Source organism: Thalia democratica, chromosome 7 (genome assembly GCF_965202585.1).
Source record: "Thalia democratica chromosome 7, ktThaDemo2.hap1.1, whole genome shotgun sequence".
Taxonomy (NCBI): Eukaryota; Metazoa; Chordata; class Thaliacea; order Salpida; family Salpidae; genus Thalia; species Thalia democratica.
In genome coordinates, this window is record NC_139171.1 from 12,623,279 (window position 1) to 12,648,346 (window position 25,068).

General features: G+C 26.3%; 4 non-coding genes across 4 annotated transcripts; 3 read left to right on the forward strand and 1 right to left on the reverse strand.

Moving 5' to 3' along the window:
* The first annotated feature begins 12,627 nt into the window (after window positions 1-12,627).
* On the forward strand, window positions 12,628-12,701 carry Trnai-aau (transfer RNA isoleucine (anticodon AAU)). The gene has a single exon. It is a non-coding gene; the product is annotated as a tRNA-Ile (tRNA).
* Window positions 12,702-12,708: 7 nt separating this feature from the next.
* On the forward strand, window positions 12,709-12,780 carry Trnad-guc (transfer RNA aspartic acid (anticodon GUC)). The gene has a single exon. It is a non-coding gene; the product is annotated as a tRNA-Asp (tRNA).
* Window positions 12,781-13,004: 224 nt separating this feature from the next.
* Window positions 13,005-13,078, forward strand: Trnan-guu (transfer RNA asparagine (anticodon GUU)). Its single transcript has one exon. It is a non-coding gene; the product is annotated as a tRNA-Asn (tRNA).
* Window positions 13,079-15,643: 2,565 nt separating this feature from the next.
* Trnan-guu (transfer RNA asparagine (anticodon GUU)) lies at window positions 15,644-15,717 on the reverse strand. The gene has a single exon. It is a non-coding gene; the product is annotated as a tRNA-Asn (tRNA).
* Between the last annotated feature and the right edge of the window lie 9,351 nt (window positions 15,718-25,068).

Here is a 25,068-nt window from a genome sequence, read left to right on the forward strand (position 1 = left end):
ATTTTCTGCTTCTGTTGACTCGTTTCCCGATTTAAAAGAAGTCTTAAGGTTACTAATATCGCCGCTAAGGTGCTTTAACGCGGTTGATTCTGAGTCGAAATCAGTTTGCTCAGGTGTTTTAAGGTTACTAATATCGCGGCTAAGGTGCTTTAACGCGGTTGATTCTGAGTCGAAATCAGTTTGCTCAGATGTTTTAAACACACAGCCGACTGTCTTAGCAAGAGGTGGCTCTCCCCTCTCCTCCCTACCTCTTACTGTCGGGAGGAGGGGTGCCCGTTTTTTTGATTAAAGGGGCCCTGCCGGTTATGAAAATTTTGGTTGTTTGGGGAATGCCCTTGACTATGAAAACTTTGAATGAATGGAGGCCCTTGACTTTGGAAGTTACTTGGACCTTGGGTATACCCTGAATTATTATATCTATTGTTAACCTGAACGGGGTTCTGGTTAAAAACTTGGCCGTTTGGTGGCATTACATTCTGATACTGCATGTGGTTCGGCTGAACGTTGCCGAACCCCATGTTATTGTTCGCTACGTTCTGATAGTTTACATTACTGTCGTAACGCGTGTTTTGATTATTATAATCGTTTTGTTGATCGTATTCAACTTGATTACTTTGATTATGTCTATAAGGGCGACGCGAAGATTGCTGTACATGCGAATTTTTATTATTATTTTGTTTCTTTTTATAAAAATTCTGCGATCTTTGCTCATAACGAAATTCTTGAGCTTTTTCTAGAATCTCCGAGTGAGATCCAGTGTAAATCTGTTCAATTTTCACTAAAAAATCATCTATTTTAAGCGTAAAAGCTTCTTCAACTTTCTTTTTTAGTTCGATTGGACATATAGCTGACATAAAATACTTTATCATACTATCCTTATCAGCTTTGGACAACTTTTCAGCTAGGCACTTATCTGACTGGAAAGACGCCTGCCCTAAGGTACTCTGTTTAAATCGAAGTATGTGTGGCAAACTAGATTTTTTGCCAATAAGATAAGTTTTTAAATTAGTGTAGTTGAAATGACACTCGCTATTAGTTTCGCGAAAATTAATTATGTCATCTCGAGGCCAAATATGGATTAATAACTCAAGTTTCTCACGATCGCTATCGATATTAAACGACTTACAACGTGACTCAAATAATTCGAGTTCTGCGCGAGGTTCCGAAATATTTCGAAGTTGTCTAAATAGCTTAGCATTTTCTACTATCTTTCGGCGCAATCGATCTTGTTCAGTTTCAACACATCGAGCGCCATTTTCTAAATTATAAACATTGCTATTATCTGACAAGGATTCTGTCATTAGCGCACGTAACTCATTACGTAAAGCGTTTGTGCGACGATTTTGTTTTATCGTTGCTATTCTTAGCTCTAATCTGTTTGGCTAAGGTTTTCTATATCGTCCTGCCTAAAACTAAGGTGCGGACTAGCTTGAACACTTTCAGCTGTGTTTCTTGGATAAAGCGAAGAGTGCGAATTTTCTACGCTCGCTGTATACAAATCGTGCGTATTTTGTGGACGCAAAGAGGCGTTATAGTCCTCCTTTGCTCCTGGTACGCTATTAATATTTTGTTGGTATGCAGAGGCATCTGTGCTCTGCATACCCGCTTCGCAATTCTGTCTTCTCGATAAGGTTTGCTTTTTGGTTATAAAAACGGGTTCGGACCCGGGGAGGACGCCACTGTGACGATCGCTCGGCCCTTCGGTACTTTCCCTAAACGGAGCCGGCGGTCGAGACTTCTCTGTTTCGCTAACAACGGGTTCAGGCGCGTTGGCTGACTCAGAGCGAGTAGTCATTTTGGCCAATTTCTTGGCAACTTGTTTCGAATTCATATCGCGCTACTTATCGATTAATTTACCGCGAATGAATGGTCAAGTAGTATAAGTTAAAACAACAAAAACGTATAAACACAATTATTTATTAAAAGAACTCACAACATAAAATATAAAACACCAAATACACTCTATAATCGTAAGTAAATGAACACAAATATAATATAATACTAAACTAGCAAAAAGTAAACACTGACTTTTGTCTATTCGTCTATGCGATCAAGAAGCGCATGCGATAAAAAGCGACGTGATCGTTCATGCGTAGCATATATAGTGCTTTAACAACCCCTTTTTCCCAATTCTCTCAATTTATAACAGAGCATGTCTGTTAGACTGCTACAGCTAGATGACATCCGAGAAAACCTTTTATTCAACAACGTCGACGGGGCGAACAACTCGATTTGATTTGTTAACGTGCCATACTCATAAGCCTACGCATACTGTAGCAGACAACTTCTTTGGATCAATTTGAACACTGAATTCCACGATTGAGTCCACAGCGTTCAAGGAAACAAACTTGAACATTCATCTTACTGAGTAAGCCCACACAGACTGCGGCGTCAAACAAAGCTACACTTCTACGAACAAGTTGTTTTCGTACTTTTAATTAATTCTGTCGTAATATTTATACATATTTATATAATCGTATCTACTTACTATTGTACTTGTATTGTAACATTTATATATATTATTATCATCGTGCCTATTTAATATTGTATTTTATCGCCACGCTCCGATTACGGAAGGGAACCGAAAGAAGACCAAGAAAGCGTTCATCAAGATTCTGTACACGAGACGGACCAACGCCGAGTGCCAGAAACCGGAAACTAGTGACACGTCAAGGAGGGAATCCAGAGCACGTTTGCCTTCTTATTATTAACTTTAAGTGTTTAGACTTATTGTGCGTTGTCATTGCGTTTATTTGTACATAATAAAACAACATCACTTAGTTTTATTATATTTAGTTAGATAAATTATATAGTTATGTCCTTATACCCCTAAAAAAGGCATTAGTCTTAAAAGTGCCACGCACACGTTCGCGCACCGAAATGAGTTGTTCCGAGACTACTGCTAACTTGGAATCTGATGAGATTGTCGAGCCTGAGACCGAGGCAATTTCGAAGGAAATCAGTGAGGCTCCTATTTTGGGTAACAATACAAGCAAGGAATGATACTATAAAGTGTAAACATAAATACATACATTAGTTAATATAATATATTAATATAATTATAATTACATTAGTTAATATATGTTTAACATTATTTTAAAATTTAGCAAGAACCAAGTGAAATTAGATATTTTAAAGCTTTTTCTAGTTTTAAAATAAACGTCTTATGATATAGATTATACCTATAATTGTTTTCCTTATATATCATAATAAAATAAAAAAAAGCCTAGTTTAGACATTACTTTTATTATTATTTTAACTATTTAAGAACATTTCTTTACAAAATAAAACAAATAGAAATTTTCTTTATGCTACGACTGTAAATTAAATAAAGGCTTGTAAACAATAATAAAAAAATAAATATACTTAATTTTTTTTTGTTTTTACTGTTTTGTAATTTAATTCTAAATACTAAAATATTCTTTTTGTTTAAATATTTAAAACATTTATTTATAACACTAATACAAAAAATTAACTCTTCAAAAATATAAATTTGAGCGAATAAAGATCAAAGCCAAGCAAGTTAACTGGAATATATAATAATATGTTATATGTAATATTTAAATTACAAAATTAAATTGGTATAAATTACTTATATAATTTGTAGTGTTAAAAACTTAGTCACACATGTCAACAAAATTAAAAGCTAATTATGTGTTCCTTTTAAAACTTTTATCATCTATTAGTAAAAAATGCATAAACTATTTTAATTTGAAAATTCAATTCTACTGTATGTCTGTAGGAAGTTAAAGCAAATTTTGTAGAAAAATATATTTATATATTTTCTTGTATTTTGTATGTAAATTTTTTAATTGTAAAATTGTTAATTGTTTTAAATGTCTGCAACTATTTTTTTTTATTTGGTGGATTGAGAGCTATAAAACTTTCATTCGCTTTGTGGCGCCACTGAGTCTTTGGATTTTGCCGAATCCTTGCTTAAGTGTGTTTAGTTTATTTCAATCAAAACTTTGGTTTAGATTATTCAAAATAATATTTCATATCTTTTATATATTTAAGGGAAACAAGTTTTTGTAAATACATAAAAAGTCTATAATTAAAACCATTAATGTTATGAATTTTCTAAGTTGTTTAAAACTTATTATTGCAAGTTAGTTACAACTTTTAGCAGTCATTAGTTTAAAAAAGCTTATAAACTTTAGTTTTTATAATATTGTTTCAGATCCTTTCCGGTAGTAAGACAAAATTTTACTTAAAATAATGAAATATTTATTAAGTTTAAATACCTATACTAAAGTAAAATAATTTTCATATAAAAAAAACTATTAATATTATATATATATGAATTTTTATGCTATCAATTTATTATTTAAAATAATTTCTTCCTATTATAAAACAAAATAAAAGATAACTATTATTATTTTTTTTATTAAAATAAACTTACTTAATAAGAACTTCAACCAAATATAGCTATTGTAATAAAATACTATGTAATTTAAAACCTATACTTTATGTAATGAAAAAAAAAATTTTGATAATCTAATCTTAACCATTTATTTTAGAAAACTGAAAAATACTTTTAAAAACAAAAAATAATTAAATTGGTGTTTATTAGTTTGTGTTCTAATTAGTTTAAAAATCTTGGCTTTTCAAATGATTAACAGTTAGTTTTTTATTGGATAAATATTCACAGTTATAAAGCTAGATTGAAAGATTTTATGAAAATATATAAAATTTTAGGTCTAATAACTTATTTGTAAACACCATAGCTTAGCAAAATAAAACTCATTTAAGCTTTCATTGTCTGATTAAAACTCCACTATATTAATACTTTCATTAAAATAATTATAAATATAATGTCAGCATTACTCTGTACCTGGAGGTTGTTAATTATACTTTAAATAACTTCTATCCAAATTACAGGTCTCTATTTATGAAACTTTTGAGAAACACCTTGTATTTATATTTTTTTATAACACTTAATTGTCAAGTTATCACTTAAATATTTATTTTATGCTAAAAAATAAAGTTGTATCTGTTAAATGAAGTTTCAAAGATTTAACATATAAAATATTAAGAAGGACACTGTTTTAGTGATAAATAATCAAAACCAAACTACAATAAAAAACTACTAAACGTTCATGAATGTTTTTAACACAACAAAAAATTTGTTTACTTATTGCTACTCAAAATACAACTAAAGGTCAAAATTTTCAAATATTGAGAACAAGTTTTTATATTTTAAAGAAAAGAATTAAAAACTAAAACTTACATGTTTTAATTATGTCAGGATTAAAAAATTTTTAATACGTCAGGATTTTAAAATTTTTAATATGTCAACAAAATGATTTTTAGTTAAATTTAATTTGATTTTTTTGTGATATTTTCAATTAAAGAAAAAAAAAAGACAAATGATTTTATTATTAATTCAAAAAATTTTTATTTAAAAAACTTGGGATTTAAATATGCTGTATAAAATTATGTAAAACACTTTTATTAACTGACCTTTATGATAAAAAAAACTGTAAAACTTTGGAATTAAAAATATATATATACCTCAACTAATTCATCCCCTTAATCACTATATTTAAATTTCTTTATTTTGAATTACAAAAAGTTAAATCTTACTAAAACCTTTAATTTTTTTTAACAATTTGGCTTTTTAAAACTTAGAAAATGGACGTATCAAATTAAACCAGGGATTCGACAAGGCTGTCTCGAAAAAAAAGAGTTATATGCAGAAAATAAAAGATTTCATTCTTATTTAAAATTTATCCGAGATTAAAGTAAATTTGACAAAGCTGGATTAGACAAAATCAATGATAGCAGATTTGTCAGACCATTACTAATATTCGACTAATTTATAAAACTAATCTATTCGTATTTTTTATTATTATTTGGTGTTTTAATTGATATCTTATGAATACTGAATGTTAAACTAACACTTATGAAGTTTTAAATTTTCTGTTGATACTACATGAATTTACTTCTAAGATCATATTTAGTAGTTATTCATGTTTTTGTTTATTATAAATTAGCGTGTAATCTTTTTTAGTCGTAGTTCAAAATAAAATTAAAAACATCTAATTACTTTTTTATACCAAGTATTGATAGGTTTAATTTAGAAATTAATATTATATAACATTAAAATGAAAAAATATTTCGTTGAGTAACTAATTTGAAATTTACTAAATTTCAAACTTTTAAAAAAAGTTAGTTATAATTTTTTTATTGTATTTTTTAATCGGTAGTACTTGAGCAACTTTACACTAAAGACCTAAAACTGGTACTACCTCTAATAGGTTGAAAAGAAATAAAATAATGTGTTAAAATCTAAGACTTTATTTATGTTAGAATACTTGTTTGTTCTTTTCTTCAGTTTTTGAACGTTGAAACTTAAATATAATAACTGATTTGTGGAATGCAAACATTTTGTAAGAGAAAAGCCATAAAATGCAGTACTACCTTACACTTAGAACTTTAAGTTGCACTTTTTTTTAACGTTTTACTAACAATTTATACGAGCATAAAGTTAATTTTATAGGCAAAACTATAATGTTTTCAAAAATCATAAAATTTTAATGTCAATTATTTTCCTTATCTTAAAAGCTATCTGAAAAATCATTTTTTTATCTTAGAGAACGCACCTTTGTATTTAATTTAAGAAAAAAAAAATTGGTTTGGGGTTTGAATTATTTCATGGGGTCCCTCCAAAAATAAAGGTTATTTTTTGTTTTTTCTATTAAAATTGCTTTATAACCAAAAATATTTTTTTTTTAATTTTTTTTTGTGATTTCCCTTAGTTTGCATGTTATTTAAACTCTTAAATAGTTATTTTATAAATAGTGTTAATATCTTTTACGAGTTGGCCCCAAAACAAAATGATGTATATTACACTATCATTTGCCTTGGCCATTTCCTAGATAAAAAATTGATAAAAGGAAAAAAACAATTAATAAGAATGTAATTTACAACAAATTTAATTAAACTATAATAATTTAATTACATTTGTTGTAATTCACATTCTTATTAATTGTTTTTTTCCTTTTATCAATTTTTTATCTAGGGAAATGGCCAAGGCAAATGTTAGTGTAATATACATAATTTTGTTTTGGGGCCAAATCGTAAAAGATATTAACACTATTTATAAAATAACTATTTAAGAGTTTAAATAACATGCAAACTAAGGAAATCAAAAAAAAAAAATTAAAAAAAATTATTTTTGGTTATAAAGCAATTTTAATAGAAGAAACAAAAAAAAAACCTTTATTTTTGGAGGGACCCCATGAAATAATTTAAACTCCAAACCAATTTTTTTTTCTTAAATTAAAGACAAAGGTGCGTTCTCTAAGATAAAAAAAGATTTTTTAGAGAGCTTTTAAGATAAAGAAAATAACTGACATTAAAGTTTTATGTTTTTTGAAAATGTTATAAATTTGTCTATAAAATTAACTTTATGCTCGTACAATTTATTACACTTAGTTACATTTAGAAAATAAAACTTTATGCATTTTTTTTTCGTAAAAATAGCATTTGAAAATGTTTAAGTATTTTCTGTTTTAAAAGAGTTTTTCACTCACCTTTTTGCCTCATATTTCTTGGTTAAGTTCTGATTCTTGTATTTAACTAAAAACTAATCTTCAGTTTGTTGTTTCAATTATTTAAGTCTTTGACATAACTACAGTCTTAGTAACTTTGCTTTTAGGTTCGATTTTATTTTAGAGTAAACTAAACTTTTAAATATAAATGAGTTTTTAAAATTCTCTACACTCTACACTACTCTACATAACTAATTCAATTTTTATTCTAATTGTTTAAAAATGTATACAATTTTAAGTTGTTTTTGATAATTAATTAAAAGTATTATAGCATTGATGAAACGTACAGACCGGTGCGATTGAGAAAAGTTGTGTTGTGATATCCGAAGCACAACTACAAAACTGCCCTATTCAAATTTGACATTAATCTCAATTATAAGCTAGTAAATGTCATCCAAACTTATTCGGAAGACAAACCTACTTTGATTGTTAGTCTAAATTAAAAGCATATATGCTTGTACATTATGCGGGAACGGGTCTAAATTGCGCGAAGACAAAAGTGCGCAAGGTTACTAAATTGCACGCGGGAACTAAATTGCACGAGAACAAAATTGCACAAGTGTACAAAATTGCACGAAGATACTTTTGCACGAAGACTAATTTGCACGCGGGCACAAAATCGCACGAGGAGACAAAATTGCACGAAGACTATTTTGCACGGAAGGTCGATTTTGCACGAGTTACAATTTTGCACGGAAGGTCAATTTTGCACGACAGATAGTTTTGCACGGAGGGTCAATTTTGCACAAAAGATGCCAACTTAAAATAACTAAATAAAAAATATAACAAACCCTTTATGATTATAAAAGAATAATAATAAGCATTTGATAGTGTAGTTCATTCTAATTTAACCAGGGCTGAATTAACTTTATTTAATATGTATAACCTTTTTTTTTATTAAACTATATTAATGTGTTTTTAAACTATTATAAATTAGAATTTTATTTTAATAGAAATAAAACTAGAGTTTTATCATACTTAAAATAATCCTTATTTAAAAATAGACATGTATTGATGTAAACATAAATTATATTATAATTATACTAAATTTAAATATGAAATAAAACAAGATTAAAAAAAGATAAATAAATAAAGTTTTACATGGGTAGGTGTTAAAAATTGCGCGAGTGTACAAAATTGCACGAGGGGACAAAATTGCACGAAGATACTTTTGTACAGAAAAAACGAGCTTGCAAAATAGTGAAACAATTAAATAAATTTAGAAAAGAGAAAACTCGTTTTTTGAAATTTTTATTGTTCATTGTACAAATAGTTCTGTTACGGCTTTGTACTTCCATAATTTATACTTAAAATTGTACTTTTTTGTTTTATATAAAAGTTTTAAACCTAATTTATATGTCATTATTTTATATTTTTCTAAACTTTATCTTAGTTGCATCAGTATTTGCACGCGTTTTAGTCTAATTAGCTCTTAAGTTTCTCCTGCTCTGTATTTTCTCTTTATCTAACCAAGACTTGCGAAAAAGCACTGTCAGAAGCAATTTTATTTTTACATTTTTAGAAGAAAAAGGAAATATAAGCTTTTGACTTAAATGAAACAAACAAAATAATACAACAGCTACAATTAGTTAATTTCTATTTTTAACAAAAAAAAAATAGTTTAAACAAAACTCTTTTTTTGGTAATTATATTTTAATAACGGTTAGAATCTAATTTTATAATCTAGTTTTTATTTTTATTTATATTAATTTTTTTAATAGATTTTTGTTTATTTTTTAAATTGTTCATTTTGACTTTTATGTTTATCATTATTTCATAAAATTTATTTAGTTATTTATTTCATTTAATTTGACTTTTTATATTAATTTTATTAAATTTTGTTTTGGACTTTTATTTAATGTATTTATTATTTAGTTTTTAATTTTAGTAAATCTTTAATATTTTTTGATTTTTTTAAACTTATTTATTATTAAGTTAGTTGATTTTTTATATTCTAACTTTTTTTATTATTTAAAAAAGTCTAATTAACATTTAATTTTTCTACTTGAAAATATTTTTTTTACTTAAAAGTACTATATATATTTTATTATATACTTAAATTTTTCACTATTTTTTTTTATTTTTACTTGATATTTTTTTCTTATATTTTAGTTATTTAGTTATTAAATTTTACAATTCAGAATTTTATATTTATTTGCATAATATGTAATTTTGTTTCGTATTTTTTATTATTAAGTTATAAAATTTTTAATTCTGTTTTATTTTTCGTTATTTAGTTATTAAATTTGATAGTTCAAATTTTTTTATTTTTTTGAATAATATATAATTTTGTTTTGTATTTTTTATTATTAAGTTATAAGTTTTTTAGTTCTGATTTTTATTTTTCGTTATTTAGTTATTAAATATTATAATTCAGGCTTTTTATTTAGAATATTATATAGTTTTGTTTTGTATTTTTTATTATTAAGTTATAAATTTTTTAATTCTGATTTTTTATTTTTTAAATGTTATAAAAAATTTCGTGCAAAAGAGTCTTCTCGTGCAATTTTGTCCCCTTGTGCAAAAATGTCTACGCGCAATTTTGACCCGTCCCTGGGAAGGAAACAAAACCCGTGCAAAATTGACCCTCCGTGCTAAGTTGTCACTCGTGCAAAAATGACCCTTCGTGCAAAAGTGTCTGCGTGCAAAATTGTCTGCTCGTGCAAAAATATACCCTCGTACAAAAGTGTCTTTGTGCAAAAGAGAGCCTTCGAGCAATTTTGTCTGCATGCAATTTTATCTTCGTTCAATTTTGTGCTCTCGTGTAAATTAGTCTTCGTGCAAAAGTATCTTCGTGCAATTTTGTGTTTTCGTGCAATTTTGTCCCCTTGTGCAAATTTGTACGCTCGCGCAATTTAGACACCTACCCACATTATGCATAGTATAGTTTTTTTTTTTAACGTAATAAGAAACATAAAGTATAAAACTTTATATTAACGAGTAGGTTTCAAAAATGCACGAAGGGACACTTTTGCACGGATTGATTAATTTTTAAAATTAGTATGAATTTACTTTCTTTTTTTTTTTACTATCACTATTATCCCTTACCCTTGGTCGGGAACTTGAAAATAAAGTTTAATAATCATTTCTTGTAAACTATCACTGATACCCCTAACATTTACACTAGGTCAGTAACTTTTTTTTCTTCTTCATCTATTATTAATTTATTAAATATATTTTTTTTTACTAAAGCTGTTACCCTTGTCTCGATAAGAGATGCCGACGTGATCTTACAAAATGCTTACAAAATCTAATTGTTCAAGTAATTTGTTCAATATGTTAATAGAAAATTTCTGCAGTTTTATAAAAGATATTTTACTAATTTTTACCATTTGAAGGCTTTGAAAACAAGGAATTTTGTAAATTTAAACTGACAAAATCTGACTTTTTAAAAACTTTATCAAATTTTCTGACATTTTCTGACTTTTTTTCAAAACCCCCCATTTTTTCCTGACTTTTCCTGATTTCCTGACTTTTCTTGACCAAGTGGCAACCCTGTAAGTAGTAAAACAACATTTAAAAAGATCTTGTTAAGCTACTTCAAATTTGTTTATTTTTTGAGTTTTTTTCCTATATGATAGAATTTTTGAGTCTTAACGAATTTTTTTCACTTAACATGTAACCTTTATAACAGGGTTACCAAATGTTTTTGGTAAAACTCCTCCAGGTTTTTAAAAGAACAAGTTTTACGGTCTGTTTTTACTTTAAATATTTATACTATTTATTTTGCCAATAAACCTGATTTAAGGCAAATTTATTATTCTAAGTGTTTGTATTCGAGTACCGACTTTAATGTTGAGATATGGTATATTTAAGAAATTATATAAGATTGAAAATAAATAAAAAATGTTAAAGATAGAACTAAATTATTTTAACTTACAAAACTATTAGCAAATTGATATACACATTTATATGGTATATCAGTAAAGATTTTGGTTTTTATAAACTCATAAGTCAACAGTTATGCATTATGACGTGAAAATCAGTTTTATATGCACAATAATCAACCGGTTGTCGTGAGCCTGGCTAGCTCAGTCGGTAGAGCGTTGGACTTTTAATCCAACGGTCAGGTTTCCTTTTTTCTTTTAAAACATTGACTTAATTAATTAATATTCAAATCTCATTAACGTTTCTAAATAAACAAAATTGTTTGTTAGATTTTAAATGCTCAATTTGACGTTATGCTTTAGTTAGCTCAACTTGTATTTAATTTATGATAATCAATAAAATTTTAATCAAATTTATATGATTAAATGACACAAAAAATTTACTTGTTAAAATGTAAATTTAACTAGTATCCATTTATTTGATAACTTAAGACATATTAGAATTGTTAATAGAAGTTTTTTTTTGAATATCATTATACATTGGAAATAACTTATAAAAAAAATGAAATAATTACAAATTATATCATTTAGCTGTAGTTACAAACTAATTAATTTCCTAAAAATGAAAACAATAACTGCTACTTAACTCCAATTAAATTTATTAAGCTGGCTTAATTTAACACCTTACTTTTTGTTACCCTTTTTTTCACAATAGTTACAGTATAAATTTTATAAGAACTAATCAATATGAATATCTAAAAAGAAAGTATTTTTAGTCTTGTAAAGTAACATTACAATTTTTTTTCAAATATTTAATCTTCAACATATCACACGAAATTTTTAATGAATTGTTTTAGAACAAAAAGTCTACTAGATTTTGTATTTTTTAAATTTTTTTCAAATTAAATATAAGCGCAATTAAATGTAAACACCCATAGAAATTTTTAGTATGTAAGTTTTAGAAATAAAAATATTGAATAACTTACAAAATTTATATGTATATATATATAATTAGACAAAGTATTATTAAAACTTTATATTATACTAAATAAATCTACAAGAAAACGGGTTGTGAAACATCAATAATTTTAAACCAAAACAAGAGTTTAATAAAATTACCTTAACCTTAAGACTTCACAGTTGTATGAAAAACAGAGTTTTTATCAAGATAATTCCTTATGGTATTGTTGCGTCATAATACGCTAGTCAGAAATATGATGCTGAGGAATGCGTTCCAAACGTGTGGCCGGTTAGCTCAGTTGGTTAGAGCGTCGTGCTAATAACGCGAATGTCGCGGGTTCGATCCCCGTACTGGCCACATATCCTCCTCGTTAGTATAGTGGTGAGTATTCCCGCCTGTCACGCGGGCGACCGGGGTTCGATTCCCCGACGGGGAGTTTTTTGCATACTTAATTTATTGGAGTCGGTATTGTTATCCATTAATTATTTAATAACAGAATTATGAATTTTTTCTTTCTAATCAAAATAAATAATAACAAAAATTATAATAACATAAGATATATCAAATATTTTTTCAATTTATCTAATATTTTTCTAACAAGTGTTAGTAGTCTAAAGAACATTTTCAAGTATATAAAGTAAATATTGAGTTACTACACAAGTCTTCGTGGCGCAATCGGTTAGCGCGTTCGACTGTTAATCGAAAGGTTGGTGGTTCGAGCCCACCCGAGGACGTTCTTTTATTTGTTAAACATTAAAGAGTGTGCAAAATTTTTACACTGAGCGTGTTTTCTCACTTTCACACTTTTACAATAGTTTTAAATTATTTTAAACATCCGATCCGATTCTTTAGATTGAGATTCTATCTTTTCATTTATACATAAGTATTTCTTATCTTTTTTGATCTTCAAAAAGTTTGTTTTAAATCACTAGTTAACCTTCAATACAAACTCATTATCAAATAACTAATATTTAATTGGATATATAAAATAGTAGGGTGGCAAAAAATCCTGGAATTTGAGAACATAGGCAAAATAAACCTGGAATTTGGTACAAAAAATGTAAGAAAAACCTTAAATTTTTAGAGTATAGTATTTAACAACTTTAATATTTTAAAAAAATTTGATTGTATCTTTTTTAGACTTAAAAAAGTGTACAGAAGTTTTAATAAGTAACCGATAAATTTTTAGTTTAAATATTATTTTAATTAATTAAACTACTTTGTTACTTGCATTTACATTGTTTTGAATGTCATGTCTAGTTAGTTAACAAGAGCCTATTTCTGATTGGTCTAACTGAATAGAGTTCAGATTAAGAGAAAATTAAGAGCGAAACTAGAGCAAAGCTAAATAAAAATTTCTGATGCATCGTTTTATGCCTAATGCATTTTATATTAAATGTTGTAAATTTTAACATTCAAGTTTGCCAAAGATCGAACTGAAAAAGTTTTTCCTGACTTTTCTAAATCAAACTCTTAGTAAAAGACTATAAAAAATCATAATTAAAGACTTGAAAGTTTTTAGTTTGTTTCAAAAACTCAATTAGACCATGAAAAAGATGAACTGCGAAAGTAAATGATTCTAGAAAATAATTATATCAAATTGCAATTTTTAATAACGATAAACTTTCTTTTTAAGAGCATGTTTACATAAATTTCCTACTATTTTTCCAAAAACCCTTATCTTTTCATGACTTATGTAATCTTACTAGTTTTTCCTGGCTTTGTGGCAACCGTTGAACATATTATTTAATTAAATAGGATGATAAAAAAAAATTAACAAATTTAAACTAAAAACAAATTAAATTTAGATTGTATGGCTATTTATGATATATATATATCAACATAAAGGCTTTTGAAAAATCATCTGAAAAGAATTTTGACGAAGTTGATTAATAATACTTAAACAGGTTGCGATAGTCAGGGTTGGCACTGGTTTTCGATAAATTTCTTTCAGGTTGTTTTAATTTCTTCTAGGTTTTTGAAAGTACATGTTTTTGGGTGTGTTCTTAGTTAAAATTAAGTTAAAGGTTAAAAACATGGTAATTACCTAGGATTATGTCCACCAATACCATGCTGAAATTATATTATACTTGACTCCATTTTAAACCATAATTTTAATTCTATTAGTTTATGATAATTAAGTTTAATTTTATTTTAGTATATAACAAAAATTAAATAATAATTATACTGTATCATTTAAGTAATTTAAATCTATCAAAAAACAACATTAAGTACTTAAAATCGTTAAAAAAATTTTAAAACTTTCAAAAACTTGTAAGAAACTTTAAAAACCAGGAGTAATTTCGCTAAAAATATTTGGCCACCTGAGATAGGTTAAAGCGTAGTAGTCCTGGATTTTTAAATAATAACAAGTTTCTAAATAACAAACTTACGTATTTAAAATAAATGATACTTATAAATTATGTATTTTAAACTTTAAACCGAATTTTAATAACAGTTGTTTACAGCACAAATTATAACCATTTGTCGCGAGGAGATTTTAAGGGTTTATGCATAGATCAAAATTCATCTCTTTAGAATACAAATTTAACTGCCCAAATAATTCCTTTAAAAACAACTCTTACTTTTTAGTATTTTATTCTTACAAATAATAAGTTTTAATTGATAAGTTAAGTTAGTAGTTTTGACAAACTTTTCTTAGCAATTTTCAAAAAAACTTTATTTTATTTTTTTGTCGATCATCTAGCAAACCTTAAAATTTTTACTTACGTTGGGGACAATTAAGTAACATATATTTACATATCTTCTAAAACCATTAATTTATTAGATTCTAATATAATTTTAAAAATAGAAGTATTCCAAAATAATCTGCGAAGTTTTTCTTAAACTTTTTTAGTTTTTCCATCATAGGTATTGTTCAGAAAAACCATATAAAACAGGTTTTCTTGTCAATAATTGTCTTATTTTGACTATCAGAACTAAAAAACTATACTTTAAAAATTTAAGGTTTTTCTTACATTTTTTGTACCAAATTCCAGGTTTATTTTGCCTATGTTCTCAAATTCCAGGATTTTTTGCCACCCTACTATTTTATATATCCAATTAAATATTAGTTATTTGATAATGAGTTTGTATTGAAGGTTAACTAGTGATTTAAAACGAACTTTTTGAAGATCAAAAAAGATAAGATATACTTATGTATAAATGAAAAGATAGAATCTCAATCTAAAGAATCGGATGTTTAAAATAACTTAAAACTATTGTAAAAGTGTGAAAGTGAGAAAACACGCTCAGTGTAAAAATTTTGCACACTCTTTAGTGTTTAACAAATAAAAGAACGTCCTCGGGTGGGCTCGAACCACCAACCTTTCGATTAACAGTCGAACGCGCTAACCGATTGCGCCACGAAGACTTGTGTAATGACTCAATATTTAATTTATATACTTGAAAATGTTCTTTAGACTACTAACACTTGTTAGAAAAATATTAGATAAATTGAAAAAATATTTGATATATCTTATGTTGTTATAATTTTTGTTATTATTTATTTTGATTAGAAAGAAAAAATTCATAATTTTGTTATTAAATAATTAATGGATAACAATACCGATTCCAATAAATTAAGTATGCAAAAAACTCCCCGTCGGGGAATCGAACCCCGGTCGCCCGCGTGACAGGCGGGAATACTCACCACTATACTAACGAGGGGGATATGTGGCCAGTACGGGGATCGAATCCGCGACATTCGCGTTATTAGCACGACGCTCTAACCAACTGAGCTAACCGGCCACACGTTTGGAACGCATTCCTCAGCATTATATTTCTGACTAGCGTATTATGACGCAACAATACCATAAGGAATTATCCTGATAAAAACTCTGTTTATCATACAACTGTGAAGTCTTAAGGTTAAGGTAATTTTATTAAGCTCTTGTTTTAGTTTAAAATTAATGATGTTTCACAACCCGTTTTCTTGTAGATTTATTTAGTATAATATAAAGTTTTAATAATACTTTGTCTAATTATATATATATACATATAAATTTTGTAAGTTATTCAATATTTTTATTTTTAAAACTTACATACTAAAAATTTCTATGGGTGTTTACATTTAATTGCGCTTATATTTAATTTGAAAAAAATTTAAAAAATACAAAATCTAGTAGACTTTTTGTTCTAAAACAATTCATTAAAAATTTCGTGTGATATGTCGAAGATTAAATATTTGAAAAAAAATTGTAATGTTACTTTACAAGACTAAAAATACTTTCTTTTTAGATATTCATATTGATTAGTTCTTATAAAATTTATACTGTAACTATTGTGAAATAAAAGGGTAACAAAAAGTAAGGTGTTAAATTAAGCCAGCTTAATAAATTTAATTGGAGTTAAGTAGCAGTTATTGTTTTCATTTTTAGGAAATTAATTAGTTTGTAACTACAGCTAAATGATATAATTTGTAATTATTTCAAATTTTTATTATAAGTTATTTCCAATGTATAATGATATTCAAAAAAAAACTTCTATTAACAATTCTAATATGTCTTAAGTTATCAAATAAATGGATACTAGTTAAATTTACATTTTAACAAGTACATTTTTTGTGTCATTTAATCATATAAATTTGATTAAAATTTTATTGATTATCATAAATTAAATACAAGTTGAGCTAACTAAAGCATAACGTCAAATTGAGCATTTAAAATCTAACAAACAATTTTGTTTATTTAGAAACGTTAATGAGATTTGAATATTAATTAATTAAGTCAATGTTTTAAAAGAAAAAAGGAAACCTGACCGTTGGATTAAAAGTCCAACGCTCTACCGACTGAGCTAGCCAGGCTCACGACAACCGGTTGATTATTGTGCATATAAAACTGATTTTCACGTCATAATGCATAACTGTTGACTTATGAGTTTATAAAAACCAAAATCTTTACTGATATACCATAAAAATGTGTATATTAATTTGCTGATAGTTTTGTAAGTTAAAATAATTTAGTTCTATCTTTAACATTTTTTATTTATTTTATTCTTATATAATTTCTTAAATATACCATATCTCAACATTAAAGTCGGTACTCGAATACAAACACTCAGAATAATAAATTTGCCTTAAATCAGGTTTATTGGCAAAATAAATAGTATAAATATTTAAAATAAAAACAGACCGTAAAACTTGTTTTTTTAAAAACCTGGAGGAGTTTTACTAAAAACATTTGGTAACCCTGTTGTAAAGGTTACATGTTAAGTGAAAAAAATTCGTTAAGACTCAAAAATTCTATCATATAGGAAAAAAATCAAAAAATAAACAAATTTGAAGTAGCTTAACAATGTCTTTTAAATGTTGTTTTACTACTTACAGGGTTGCCACTTGGTCAAGAAAAGTCAGGAAATCAGGAAAAGTCAGGAAAAAATGGGGGGTTTTGAAAAAAGTTAGAAAAATCAGGAAATTTGATAAAGTTTTAAAAAAGTCAGATTTTGTCAGTTTAAATTTACAAATTCCTTGTTTTCAAAGCCTTTAAATGGTAAAAATTAGTAAAATATCTTTTATAAAACTGCAGAAATTTTCTATTAACATATTGAACAAGTACCCTACTTGAACAATCAGATTTTGTAAGCTTTTCAGCAGTGATGATCTGTAGCAAGGACAGTTTCATAGTGAAACTGTGATATATACACAAAAGTTTATCTAGAATAATTTTAGAACCAAAGTGTTTTTTGTTGAAGTAAATAATTGAGTTCTTTATAACTAAGCAGTTAGTTTAGTATTTTATGTAACAAGTTAATGTGTATACTGAAACGGAATGCAGACCAGATGAAGGAAACCATATCTTCATTAGATGAAGAGGTTGAAGTGCTAAAAATAACGGAGAAAATAAATTTTAGTACATACATTTTAATACAGTATTTGATTAAGTTTTTTTTGTTTTAAGGTTTTATTTGTAAAAGTTTCTTATATGTCGTTTCGTTTATTTAGATACATTTATGCTAGGAAATTCTAAAAAACTGTTCCTTATTGTTTTAAGGTTTTAACTGTAAAAATTTGTTATGTTTTAAAGATTTTACTTGTTAAAGTTTGTTATTAATTCAAGGTTTTAACTGTAAAAGTTCCTTATATGTTGTTTTGTTTATTTAGATACATTTATGCTAGGAAATGCTAAGAAAATGCGTCTTTTTTCAGACAAGCTGTGTTTATAATGTAATAATACAAGTATTTTGCTAATAGAGCTGTTTATTACAAACATCAATCATACACAGATGGTTTAAGTGATGTACTGGAAGTTTGATGAAAGAATTCAGCAAAAATTGTTGTTTTTAACCTGCATTAATATTAGGTTGAAAGCTTTATATAATTTCAAGTGTTAGATTATGTATTTTAGAATAAGTTTAATATAAGAGTTTGATTTAGAAAAGTCAGGAAAATTTTGGTAAAAAGTCAGGAAAAGTCAGGAAACTTTTCTCAGCTTGATCAGTGGCAACCATGACAGGGTTACATTGAAAATTACAGCTTTTTATCCTAAATCTTTCCGTTATATTTTTTCAATAAAATTAAGCATATTTTATGGTGTTATGTGTAAATTTAAACAAATAAAAAGTTGCAGACACACATAAGCTTAAGCTTGTAATAAATTTAAGTAAATTAAAAAAGTCAAAAATTTAACTTCCATAGTTGAACACTATAGTTGTTTTATAACTTAAAAAACCTCAGAAAATTAATATTGATTAAATCTTGATTTTTCAAACTATATCTGGTTAAAAAAACTCAAGTATGTTTCAAACTGTTTTAAAAGTTTAGGCTGTATTGGGTGTTTCTAATTCTCATGCTAGTATCTAATTATCTTTTTAAAGTTCACATTTTTATTTTTTTGATATGTAGTTTAATTTTTTCACAAGTTTTTTTTATTCAGTATTTGAATTTTTTAACTTAGTTTAAAAATATGTATGACTTATTGCACTTGTTAAGTAAATTCTGTGTGAGGTTATAATGTTTAGGAAATTTAGGAAAAGTATTTAACTAAAAAATATTATTAAGTATTTTTAACATTTTTATAGTAGAATTTTTCTAAATATAAACAAAAGTATTTTATAGATAAAACTACATTATAAGGGAAAATAATTGAGCTGAAGTAGTTGTAGCTAAAAGAGCTGAGAGCAATAGTTTAGTATACAATTAAAAAAAAATTCACAAAAATAAAGCTTTAGTTTTTTAGACTTTTTCTAGTAAACATAAATATTGACGTTCCTACTATACTAGGGAAAGTATACTTAAATATCAGTCTGAGCTGATCAGAAAAAAATAGTGAATCAGCATTTTTCAGAAGTTTTATTTATTTTTATTCATTTAAAACCTTGTTCCTAACCTACCCCACCCAAAAATTTTAATTGTTGAGTAAAAAATAAAGTTTAAATAGTTACAACTTTTTTTTGCTGACTCAGCTTGTTTAAGTGTATATTTTAATTAGGTTAAACTTTTAATCTACTAGCCGTGTATGTTAAGTGTTACATAGTATTACTATTTCGATTTTTTTTCATTTGAAGAATTTGTTCAGGTACTTATAAATCAACTAAATATACAATTTATTTTAAACAATCTATGGTTTTCCTTCTATTTTTAAGACAGAAGAAAATCATTATTTTAACTTTAGTGATTTTAGTTAGTTTAAAAAATTAACTCATTATTCTAATAGTTATGTTAAATAAAATAGTTGTTTTTTTGTTGATCTCTTTTAGACTTGAAAATTTAAATAAAAGTTAGCTGACTTAAACTTGTTTATAGTGAACTCAACTTTATCCAAAATCTCAGGCTAATTTGTATGATTTGATAAAACTTATTACAAAGCACTTATTTACAATACTTTTATATAATCCTTTCATTACTTTAATTATCTTTTTTTTATTCAAATTAAACTTTAGCCTTTAAGCTTGCCTAACAAGAAACTTGAAGATTCAAATGATTTTTTAAATAATTTATTTTTAGTTAGAGCTAAAAAACTTGCTTAGGATAGTTTTAAAGTTTCAAAAGCGCGCAATTTTGGGTACCTGGTACGTTAATAGTGAGTAGGTTATGAAAAATGTAAATAGATAGTAAAGTAGTTTCATCAATATTAGTGGCATTTTTTTTTTTTGACAAGTGGAGTTTATGAAAGTAAGGAAAACCCTGCTACAAATTAATTCAAACTAGTTGTTTTGCTTCTAATATTAGCAACTCTGTTAGCAGACAGAAATTTAATCAGTTATCAGAAAGTTAAACACATTGCTGTTGCCAAGTTACTTTTAATGAAAATAATGTTTCTATTTATAAAGTTTTTCATGGAATATTGAAATATTCATGTCTAAATCAGTCATTATTTGTTAAGCTTATCTAAATGAAAAAACTAAAACCAGAAGTAAATAAAGAAAATGCTTATACACATTTAATATTTAATAAATGTCTATTTCGGATTTGGTGGTTTAAAGTACTTGGTTTTTTAATTTATGTGCAGTATTTAAGTTTCCTAGAGTTTTTTTTTTGTTAGTCATTTAAAGACTTAAATATTCAATCATCCTAAATCAGGTTATTTGCAAGATTTTGCTTATTAAAAATAACTTTGTTTTTTTACAAAATTGCAGGCTAAGATTTTTGACATCAGGATCATTTTATTATAGGATTTTTTTTTCTGTAGTTTATCATAATGACTTTTAAGTGCTTAAGGTTATATAACAGTAACACTTTTCAAACCTTGCTCATACTACACATTTTCAGTTTTATCAAAAATCTGTGCTAGTTTAATATAAATCACATTTGTATTTCAGCCACCAAACCTGACTTTCTTGCTTCTGACAAGAATATTTCTTTTTGTTGCTTCATTTTTTTAAAGTTCAATTAAAAGCTACAAAAAAGGTTATTTTCTTGCTAAGAAAGTTTAAATCACAGTTTCCCAAAATTGGCGATTTTGGCTACCTCTGGCGTTAACTTTAAATTTGCAATAAAATAAATTGATAATTAGCTAGTCAAGGGCTAATATCTAATAAACAATGACAATATATATTTCTTATTTCTTGCAAGAGAGTTTATGGAAGTAGGAATTCCTGGTATAAATTAATGCAGGCTAGTTTTTTCAAATTAAATAATGGCAACCCTGTTAAAAAACTATAAAAGGTGATTTAATACACAGCTGTTGCTAACTTTTTTATTTAACAGTATGCTGTAATGAAGTACTTAATTTACTTGCATTATTCATTGTTTTGTACCCTGAATATGAGAGCCAGACAAAACGACCACATTTGTCAGTGAACTGATGATCACGCCACAACCTAATAAGCCAATCAGAATAAGGGTAAGTGAGCTGTGTAAAGTACTGATAAAGACATTGACTTGTGCAGTCAGTTGTAATTTGCAAAGCTATGTGGAAGATCTACTGAAAGAATTCTTATTCAGAGCTATTTTGTGTATGTTTGTTGTATATAATGTTTAAATATAGAGTTAAACCATGAATTGTATGTTAATTGCTTTAAATTATTTGAGCTATAATTAAATGTTTAATAAATTATTAAGCAGGGTTGCCACAAGGTCAGGAAAAACACAGAAAACCAGGAAAAGTCAGGAAAAGCTTAACAAAAAAAAAAGTCAGAAAAAATAAAGTTTTTTGAAAAAAGGTCAGAAAATTTAACAAAATTGAAGAAAAAGTTAAATATTGGCACTTCAAATTTACAAAATTCCTTACTTTTCAAAGTCTTCAAATGGTAAAAACCAAATAATAGTTCTTATGTCAGGCTTTTTTTTTTGCAAATTTTTCTAGAAGTTTAAAAAATTACTCAATTTCCAATGCCTTCATCTGGTATAAATATAAAATTATATTATTTAACTGCAAAATTTCCTATTATGGTATTTAACAACAACCCCACTTGAACAAGCAGTTTTTTTATGATATTTGGTATTGATTATCTGTGCAGGGTTGACAAGAAAACCTTAATATCTGGAAAAACCGAAAAACCTGTAATTTTTAACAATTTTAACATGTGTTAAGTAATAAAATTTTTATTTGACCAATTTATAATAAACATAAAAAATTTTGTCATCATCAAAAAACTTTTACAAAAAAACACATTTAATTAATCTTTAAGAAATGTTTTCCATGTTGTTAGACTATTTAGCACAATTTTTAGCTAAAACTTTATAACAAACTAAAAATAGACCCTATAAGGTGTAATTCTACAAACCAGAAGCAAATTTTAAAAACTTGGTGAAAGTTTGACAGAAATATTTGGCAACCCTGTCTGTGACAAGGAAATTTTCATAGTGCAACTGTGATATATACACAAAAGTTTATATTGCAGAATTCAAGAATTAAAGTGTTTTTTGTTTAAGTAAATAATCAAGTTCTTTATAAGTAAATACAAGTTTAGTATTTTTTGTAACAAGTTTATGTGTATACTATACCTCTTTATAACTTTTCAAAGTTGTTTTAGTTTAAATAATATGTTATAAAAGAGGTATATTCCGTTGTAATTTAATTTATTTGTAGTTTGTTTTAAAATTAAATTTAAATGATAAGAGGAAATATATTATATAAAAGATATATAGTTCACTTTTTTATGTAATTTTACAATTACTTAAGTATGTTCTTTTTTAACTTATTTTTTATTTAATGATTTTATATTAAATGGTTTAAGTAGTATTTTATTAGTTCTGGACATGACGTTAAACTGTTCCGGTGCATGACTCAATAACCGAAAGGTTTTTTCGTGCACCAGGTCGTTGGACCAAACTTTTTGAGTATTTTCTGTCTATTAAGCTAAGTAAACAATATATATAAGCATTACTTGTTTTAAATAAATATTTTATATTATTACCTTTGAGTTGTTTTACAACTTTTTTGCGAAATCTGGCTATATTTGTCTGATAGAGTTGTTTATTAAAATACATCAATCATACACAAATGGTTCAAGTGATATAATGGAAGTTAGTGATTGAATTTAGCAATAAACTGTTGTTTTAACCTGTAAAAAGATAAAGTTGAAAGCTTTAGATAGCTTCAAGTGTTTAATTATGTATTTTAGAATATGTTTAAATTAAAAGTTTGTTTTACAAAAGTCAGCAAAATTTTAGTAAAAAGTCAGGAAATTTTTCTCAGCTTGATCTGTGGCAACCCTGATTAAGCCTTTTCCATTTTTTTTTTCTAACTAAAAGTTTTTATTTTATCTTATATTAGTTATTTAAAAGATTTTCAAATAGATTTAAATAGTCAAAAATCTTAAATCGTTTTACAGTCTACTGCACTAAAATTTGGTTTATTTTTACGTTTCACTTTTTCCAAATAATTTATAAAAGTTTTTAAAATAACTTATATTTCAAAAATAGATATTTTGTAATATTGTTTTGTTGTTATTTTTAAAAATACTTCTGAATTAGTCCCAAACTGAACTATTTAATAGTAACAGCTACTTCTCAATATGTTTTGTCTTGTTCATATAAGTTATTCTCAATGAGAACCTATTATTTATAAGATTATAAATAGGTAAATAGTTAATAAGTAGAATTTACTTGTAGTGAGTAGTACTAACAAATTGGGTGTAACACATTTAATATTTTGTCTAAATAGATCTTTATAAAATTATCATGGAAAATTGAACTATTTATGTCTAAATCATTTATAACTTATTTTTTTTATCATAATACTAAAAAATTAAACCCTTATTTCTACATAATAATTAAAGAAATATATCATGGATTTTGTTTTAGAAAACACATCATTTTGTTACAGAACTTTAAAAAATGTCAGTGTCTTGTAGAATTTGTCAAGGAGATATAAACTTCTGTACTGAAGAAATTTCAGTTTTGAACTGCGGACAAATGTATCACAACGAATGTCTTCAGCGATTGTTAAGTACCAATTCAACTTGTCCTGAATGTGGATCTGCAGTTACAAAAAACAATTTTGTGCAAAAACTTTACCCTTCTAAAAAAGAAGATGCGGAATCAGTATACAAAGGAACATCTGATGAAACTAAAAGCGTTTTAAAAGTTTACGAAGACTCCACAAAAAAACTGCAAAAAATGTTTACCGAAAGAGTTGTAAATCTTGAAAATAAGAACTTAGAGTTGGCAAATGATTACAAAAGAGTTATGAAAGATCTGCAAAAGATTTCAGATGAAAAAGAAAATTTGCGTTCGAAATTGGACAACGAAGAACTGAAAAACAAAGTTTTAAAGTACCAAATAAAGAAATTAGAGGAAAAATTGTCTTCAGTGATTTGTTTGAATGGAGATGTAATAAGTACAAGTTAGTCAATATTTATGTGTTATAAACTTTCATGATATTTTTCAACATATTTTTACATTGCTCTATAGAACGATTTTAGGTTTGTAATAAATTAATTTTGTGTCTTATTTTACTTTACAAAACTAGTTATAATACTTCTTTCATCTAGAAGGTACTAAAAATATAAACTTGGGCTTATACTTGATATAAAAACAAGTGCTGATAAATGAGTAGCACAGGGGTCGGAAAACTAGTGCCCGCGAGCATATAAATGTGGCCCGCTGAGCAAAAATATATTTTAAGTAATTTTTTTTTGGTAATTTGGTTTAACTTGTTTAATCTCGTTTCAAGCCCCTGTATAACATTTTCAAATAATTTAAAGACTTTACTGCTTTAGTTTGAAATTGTGAAAGACAGATTAGCAATCCATCAGGGCTTTTTTATCTGTTTCATAATAACTTACTTCTTACAACAGCAAGTAATTATCTGAAAAAAGAAAGTTGAGAGTGCTTGGATTT